The sequence below is a fragment of the Fukomys damarensis genome, unplaced genomic scaffold (assembly GCF_012274545.1).
Source record: "Fukomys damarensis isolate Sample0158 unplaced genomic scaffold, DMR_v1.0_HiC HiC_scaffold_2, whole genome shotgun sequence".
Classification (NCBI taxonomy): domain Eukaryota; kingdom Metazoa; phylum Chordata; class Mammalia; order Rodentia; family Bathyergidae; genus Fukomys; species Fukomys damarensis.
In genome coordinates, this window is record NW_022900914.1 from 8,904,004 (window position 1) to 8,912,551 (window position 8,548).

Below are 8,548 nucleotides of genomic sequence, written 5' to 3' on the forward strand. Positions count from 1 at the left end.
TGGCCTCACATGAGGAACTTTGGTCTACATTATTTTAGTGAATAAATTCAATCATTTTAAATAAAACTCTCCTGTTAACCAGGAAGATGTGTTTTCTTAAGCCAAGTACAGCTTGAGTACATTAAGCATTAATGCAGATCAATACACTTTTTTGAGGGGGGGTACCGGTGATTGAACTCGGGACCTTGTGCTTTCAAGGTAGGCAGTGGAACCACCGAGCTAAATCCCTGGTCCTGCTTCATAGACTTTAAAGTACTCAACATCCCCATCATATTCTTCAACGGGATAACAGGATTATTCGGTCATGAACGGATTCCTGATCGTTATTACTAAAAATCCAACAGTGGAATTGGTGGATCAGAGGGTATAGACATAAACATTTGAGTCATACATTAAAATGGATGTTATTAATTGTTTCAAGCTTGGCACTCAATGAAAGGTGGGCTCTTGTAGTTCTGGTGACAGTTTAATTAGTACAGTCTTAAAGCAATTTATTAACATAAATTGAATGACTTAAAACGTTCAGTGTTCATAATTATTACCTTATATTAATTCCACTTATGAGAGTCTGTCCCAAGGAAATAAATAAATGAAAAAGCAACACATAACATTTTGATACCCCAAGTTTTAGAATGACAAATGCCTCTCAATAAAAGAATGCTTAAATAAATTGTACAAATGAAGGCCCTCTCCTTGCTGGAATAAACAGAAGCATTTCAAATAATGTGATGGAAATGCTTAGAACATAAAGTCAAATGAAAAAACTAATTCACAGTTTATACATACTATATGATTACAGTTGCCCAAACAGAAGTTATAAAGAAATAATAAAAGGGCTGGGAGTTTAGCTCCATGTTTCTGCCACCTGCCTTGAAAAGCGTAAGGTCCTGAGTTCTATCCCCAGTATCAAAACAAAACAAACAAACAAAAGAAATAATAGAAAACCAGTATCAGTGATTGTATGTGTGTTGGAATTAATGTGGGGTTTTTGTTTGTTCTGTTGTGTTTTTGTAGGGATTGAACCTAGGGAATTTACTCTGAGGTACGTTCCCTGTTCTTTTCTTTTCTTCTTTCTTTTCTTTCTTTCCTTCCTTCCGTCTTTTTTTTTTACACAGGGTGTCACCAAATTGTTATGTGCCCAGGTTTGTCTCAAACTGTGATACTCCTGGCTCAGTCTCCCAGAATGCTAGGATTATAGCATTACCACCACACCCAGCTGTGGTTCTTTTTTATTCTTGTAGTAGCTTATTTTTGTAGTAAAATGTGCTTGTTGAAAGGTTGAGGATAGAAATTATCAAAGGACTCTATTTTCTTCTCTTTGGATCTGAGTTTCTACTTGTTTGTTTTTGTTTTTTTGGATAGGGTCTTGCTTTGTAGTTCCGGCTGGCCTTGAGCTCACTATGTAGCCCAGACTGGCCTCTTGGCAATCCTCCTGCCTCAACCTCCTGAGTTTTGAGATAATAGGTGTGCACCACCACACCCAGTTTAAATTTTATTTCTAAAATAAAATAGCTGGGCCCGGGATTTAGCTCAGTGGTTCCGCCCCCTGCCTCGCAAGTGCAATGACCCAAGTTTGATCCCGGGTACTGAAATAGTTTCTGGGTATAGTGGCACACACTTATAATCCCAGCAACTCTGAGATATTGAGACAGGAAGAGCTTGAGTTGAAGGCCACCCTGGATTGCTTAGTGATTTAGCAAAGCTGTGCCTCAAAATAAAAAATTAAAAAGGGCCGTACCCCAAGTACAGTACACACACACAAGTAAAGACTAAACTTAGGGCTGGAGGTTTAACTCAGTGGTTCTACCGCCTGCCTAGCAAGTGCAAGGTCCCAAGTTTGATCCTCAGTACAAAAAAAAAAAAAGACAATTTAGATGGCTTCTAATTCATCCCAGTTGTTATATTGTACATATTCTAATATTCAAGTGACTCTACTGCTAATTTGAAGCCAAAATTTAAGCCAGATACAATGATATATGCCTATAGTATCAGCTACTCAGGAGGCTGAGGCAGGAGGATCATCACAAAGTTCAGGAATTTTAGACTAGCCTAAACAACATAGCAACACCTCATGTCTCTGAATCCATTTTGTTTTGTTTTGTTTTCTTTGAGACAGGGTCTCACTATGTAGTTGAGACTGACCTGGAACTCACTATGTAGTCCAGGCTGGTCTCGAACTCCCAGCGATCCGATCCAATCCTCCTGCCTCAGCCTCTGGAGTGCTGGGATTACAGACGTGTGCCACCATGCCCGGCTCTGTCTCCGTTTCTGTCTCTGTCTTCCCCTTCTCTTCCCTCAGTACTGGAGATTGAACCCAATGCCTTGCATGTGCTAGGTAAACACTCTCCCACTGAGCTCTAGTCCTAGCCCTAGACCCTATTTCTTTTTTTTTTAATTTTTTATTGAGTTTATTGGTACAATCTAGGTATACAATACAGTTACATTCGTTATTGGGATCCTGTGCCTTTACATGATTGGTCTTGAGTCTCATTTTTTCCCCTTGTCCCTGCCCTCCCTTCACCCCCTCCTCCCCTCCCCATTTACAAACACTTTATTTCCATTTTTTCAATTTCTCATATTTTTTCCTTTCCCTTATTACCTTTCCCCCACCCTTCCCACTTTCCCTACACCTTTAGCCCTTTACTTCCTATTTCACATTATTAATTATCTCATTAGGATCTTGTGTACTATTATAGTTTTTCACACCAGAGAAACTATTCGGTAGTTCGGTTAAAGAAATCTCTGTATGAACATTAAAAATAGGGAATCCTAACATAAAACTAAAAAGGAAAGTAAAAGAGAAAAGGCAATGATGTAAGATTAAAATAATCCTTAATTCTGAAAATGAAAATGGTCCCTGAACATATTTAAATTGCTTCTTGCTTTTTAGTCTTCTTTTTTTTCATTATTTAAGGAATACTTTATTAGTTTCTGTAATCAAACCCACATAGATATGACCTTACATATTTAATACAGTGCATTACCCCTGTACAAATGGAAAACAAATTAACATTTCTAGACCAATATGGCTGTCAATTTCTGTACAATGCCAACTCAACATAGTAAATTGGGATAACTTTTTCCAAAGTTGACAGCACAGTTAAAGTTTCCAAAAATTCAAATTATATATATATATATATATATGTATATATATATTTATATTGATATAAAAAGACCAATGATAGTATGTTATGCATCAATAGCAGCAACAGCTTTTCCAGGTTCTGCAGTCATCTGAACAAAATTATAGACATTCAGCACATTCCATTAAAAAAACAAAAACAAAAAAACAAAGAAAAGAATAATACCCAGAAAACAGCAAAGTTCTGTTGCCATTGTGGTACCTGGCACCATTTTTTTAAATTAGCATCTTAATCGTCATCTGGAAAGAGAACATTCTAGAGTAACATCATTAAAAATAGCTCGATAAAGCATGGTCCCTACTATGTATCATAAAGCAGGTACAAGATATTTTACATTCACAGAGGTATGATACAGTACCGTCCTATATCAATAAAACTAGAATCAGTTTTGGTTTGAAATTTGCTTTGTCTGCAAATAAGATTGCTACCCCTGCTTTTTTCTGGGCTCCTGTCACAGGGAGAATTGTTTTCCATCCTTTTCGCTTTCAGTCTATGGGCTTCTTTTTGCACTAGGTGTGTTTCTTGTATACAACATATTGTTGGATTTTGCTTCTTATTCCATTTTGCCAGTCTATTTCTCTTGGTTGGTGAGTTGAGGCCATTAACACTGCTGGTTATAACTGATACGTACTGACTTATTATTGTCATGTTATTGGCCTTTTGTTGACTCTTTTTACTTTTTCACCTTCTCCTTTTAGTTTCTTGCCTTGCCTATTTGATTTGCTCTGTTGGGCCTCATGGTGTTGTTGCCTTCATTGTCTTTTTCTAGGATCTTGTTTAGAATTGCTTGTAGTGCTGGTTTGGTATTCATGTAGTTTCTCAGGTGTTCTTTGTCGTGGAAGTGTCTTATTTCCCCCTCCATTTTGAAAGAGAGTTTTGCAGGATAAATCAGTCTAGGTTGGAGGTTGTTCTCTTTTAGTACTTGAAATATCTCATTCCAGGCTCTCCTTGCCCTAAGGATTTGTGTTGAAAAGTCTGCTGTGATTCGGATGGGCTTTCCTTTAGACCCTATTTCTTAAAAAATAAAAAGAACCTAAAATTTAGTTATCACACTGAATAGGAACAGCTAAGAGCAGAGCATGTTCTTTGGCTGTTAGTTTAGGCTTTTCCTACACATGTCAAACTATCCGCTCTCATTGAAAGAAGAATAAAGCAGAGTGTTGTTTCTATGCTCTGCGTAGACACACCCTTCAGGCTGTGTCCCCACTGGGAAGTAGGGGGTCCCAAGCTGGGCCCAGGGGTTGGGGGTGGTGACATCTTGGCTCATCCTCCCGTTGAGGGCCGTGTCCCAGTCTGGCCCCCTCATTCCTGCGTGAGACCTGCGATTCCAACGGTGTGGGTGGCTTTCCCATGGCTGCCCCTCGCCCACCCCTCAGCTGTGGCCGTGGATGAAACTTTCCTCTGTGGGATGGAGAGATCTTTGATGGCGAGGGCTGGGGTTTGATTCTGGGATCAGAACGATGAATGGAGGGGTGGAAGAATGAGTGACTAAGTGTGAGGCTGGAGAAAGCCTATTACACAGGAGACCCAGTCGGGTTTCCATGAACCTGGGAAGTAAGTGAGGCTGGGCAGGCAGGAGGAGGGGAGAGAAGGGACGAGACTGGAAGAATCCGCTTCACTGACGCAGCCTTCATCAGAGCCCTGAAAGGGGCTGAGTGGGCTCTGACTCAGCTCCGTGACTCACTGTGCTGGGGCTCCATCCTCTGGGCCACTGAGCTCAGCCGGGGGTGGAGGAGGGGAGATGGGGCCGGCTGCTTCTGGTGACTCACCGATCTGAGCTGGAAGGAAGGGGCCAAAGCCCCGTCTCCCGCACCCCATCACCACCCCGCCTGCTCCCCAGGCATCCCCAAGCAGACCCAGCCCGTGGGGGGAGGTTCTGTGCGCTCCCTTAATGAAGTCCCCCTGCTACTCAAACTGCCACTTCCCTGGTTCCTCAGTGCTCATCTCCCACACTGCTGGTGGGCATCTGAGGTCAGCTTAGAAAGGGCCTCATAAAGCTCTTCCGGGCCACTTGTCATCTCTCTCTTTTCTCGTTTGATTCTTTCCAAGGTCCTGGGAAGCCAGCAGGACAAAGCACACCACCATTCTGCAGAGAAAGTCCTGGAAGCTCCAGGAGACTCCTGAAGGGCAGCGAGGGGCGAGGATGGCACACAAGGGCAGAGTGCCCTGGAGACGGGCAGGCATTTGTTGGCCATTGGGCTGGGGAAGAGGAGCAGGGCTGGCCAGCCTGTGACAAGACAAGAAAGATGGCTGTGCGACAGTAGAAGCCAGGTAAGATGTTTTGACTTTATCCCAGGATGAAGGGGAGGCCGTTGAGGGGTCATAAGTAGGGGAGAGACTTGGCTTTTAGAAAACCATCTCTGCTGTGGTGTGGGCAGGGATGGTGCAGGGCCCCTGGGGCCGTCCCCACAGTCCGGGTGAGAGCGGGCAGGGTTGGCCTGTGGGCCAGAGCGGAAGAGCAGCAGGAGAAAAAGCAGTGTCCAGAGATGTTCAGGGGGAGGGACGGGGCGTCTGGGCCGGTGGCCAGCAGCAGTGGGTGATAGGGGTGTGCGGCTCTTGCCCCTGTTTTTATTCCACTGGGAAGGAGGCTGGAGCACTAAGTGTGCTGCTGTCCACGTCACTGGCTGTGACTCCAGCCAGTCAGCAGGTAAGGTGACTCCGGGAAGAGGGACTTCACGATGGGCACCAACTCTGGTGAGCAGAGCAGCAGCAGGCACAGCCCCTGTGACAGTGCCCTTCTCAGGGGAGCGCGTTTGGAGATGGCAGAGCACCTGGCCACCTGTGATCTGCTTTGATGGGGACAAAGCTCTGTGATTCTCACCTCACAGAGGGTCACGTGTGAAAAGCCCCGAGAGGACCCCTCTGTCATTGTCTGCTTCCGCCCTTTACCGGTGCTGGGCTGCACAGGTCAGCACCCAGGAACTGAGGACACGGTCCTGGCAGACGGCCAGGAAGGGGCCGCTGAGGGTTCCCAGAACCTCAGGTGGGGTGTGGGGGAAGAGGTTGGGGTCCCTGAGCCCTTTATCCTGGAAGGGTTGCCGAGGGGACAGGGCCTCTAGTTTCAATCAAATAGATGAAAATACAGGACAGAAGCCAGATACACTTGAATTTCAAAAAAACAAAAATACCTTTTGTGTGAGTACATCCCGAATATTCCACAGGATATACTTATATTTTTAAAGTATCTTATACTTACCTGAAATTGATATCTAACTGGGCGTCTGTCATATATTTGTAATTTGGCAACTTACCTCCTATACCTCATTTTGCCTGCACACCAAGGCCTTGGGGATTTGCTGCGTGTAGAGCAGTGGCGGTGAACCTGTGGCACTCGTGTCGTTGTACCTTAGGACAAAAGATGTTAAAGTATGAGTTGTGTTTTTCTAAATTAAAACCTCAGTGTTCGGGTTTAGTTGCAGTGTTGGCACTTTGCGACAAGTAAATGAGTTTTGGATTGTAGTTTGGGCATTCGGTCTCTAAAAAGGTCACCATCACTGGCCTAGAGGAACCATGGGATGAACCATTCTCCCCATGCCACATGGGCCCTGGGACCCACATGGGGCTTGGAGTGTCGTAGACACAGCCCGTCTCTGGTGGCCTTCCAGGATCTGGCTCCTCCCTGTTAGACATCTCTCCCAAGCTACTATGGCCTCCGCGTGCAGTGTCTCTCAGGAGGGTTGATGGCCGGTGCTCTGAGCACGTGACCTGGCAAAGGAAGGGCCCAGAACTCTCCTCCTCTGGCCTGCAGCATCTTGGGTCCCCTCGGTAGCCAGCAGTCTGCAGCCCTCAGTCAGTCTCAGCTTGCCTGGAGGGCTGGCTGGTGGGCTGTGCTGTGCAGGCGAGGTCCCAGATTGCCTGCTGCTTGTTTGGTTTAAGACTTGCTGTGAAAAGCTGGGGATTTAGCTCAGTGGTTCGGCTGCCTGCTTCAAAAGTTCAAGGACCTGAGTTTGATCCCCTGGTACCAAAAAAAAAAAGAAGAAGAAGAAAGACTTGCAGCTCACGTACATTGGAGCTGACTGGATCGGACCTCAGTGGATCCCCGTCTGAGAGTCAGGCAGAACTTCACCCTTTCAGCTATAGGAGGCAGTCCGAAGCCGTGCTATAGGAGCCAGGCTGACACATGTGCAGCTCACTGGGGCCGTGGACAGGCAGGATGAAGGCTTCCTGCTCTCCCTGGTACATCTGGTCTACCCATCCCAGCCATGGAATGGGCAGTGGGATTTTCTTCTTTTCGGTACTGAACCTGAATCCAGAACCTTCAGACTGAAGTACATCTCCAGCTGTCTTCTAATTTTAATGTTTTATTTTGAGACAGTTTCACTAAATTGCTAAATGGACATATTTAAATACTGTATTGTTTCTCTGAGAGAAACCGAAAGTAGAAATAAGGACCAAAATGTCCAATAGACGTCGGCAAATGGGAAGAAAATGTTTCAATGAGAAGGGGAACAAGGGAGGAGGGAAGGGGAATGAAAAGAAGGGACAAGAAAAAAAAAAGAAAGAAAGAAATGGAAACAAAGCTTTTGTATATGGGGGATGGAAAAGAAGCAAGTTATATCACGTATTGGTACAAATTCCCTATGATGAATGTTATTATGTATATCTAAAATGTACCAATAAATAGTTTGCTAAAAAAATGCTTTGGAGGTAGTGAACAGTGAAATACTTCAGTAAAAGGTGACTTCCGACATAAATAAATGTCCCAGGCTAGCTTTAAATTTGCAGTCTACCTCCCAGAGGGCTGGGTTATAGGCGTGCAATGCCACACCTGGCCTTCAGGCAGGAAATTCTTTTCTTTTTTTCCTTTGGTACCTGGGATCGAACTCGGGTCCTTGTGCTTGCAAGGCAGGAAGTAGAATGGCTGAGCTGAATCCCTGGCCCAAGGCAGGGTATTTCTTCTTGGAGCTACCTGGACAACAGGACAGGGGGCTGGGCGTGCTGCCAGTTGGGGAGGGACCTGGACCCATGGGCAGGAGGGTGAAAAAGCCCAGGACCCACCGCTTTCCAGTGGGAGGGGCCCAGGTCAACTTTGAAGACGCGAGACAGAGGGGTGCGGGGCAGAAACTGCAGTGTGGAGCTGTATGCACCCATTGCACACACACTTCCTGAGCCTCTGCTATGTGCCACACCACATGCTAGGTTCTGCAGAGACAGCAGTGAGGAAAACAATATGTACATGCAGATGTGTGAGGCGGCTGCTTGACCCCAGCCAGTTTCCAGTGGACCTTGACTTACAAACTCTATTTGTTTCCAACGGTGGGTTGTAACTCGAGTTGGTTAATTCCCTTTGACGTCTCTCTCCTGTATAATTTTAGGCCACTCTTTCTTCCAGGCAGATCTCAGTGTCCTTAAAGAGACATTGGCCCGGGATTTCTCAGTTAATCCCACACAAGAAAGGATGTTGT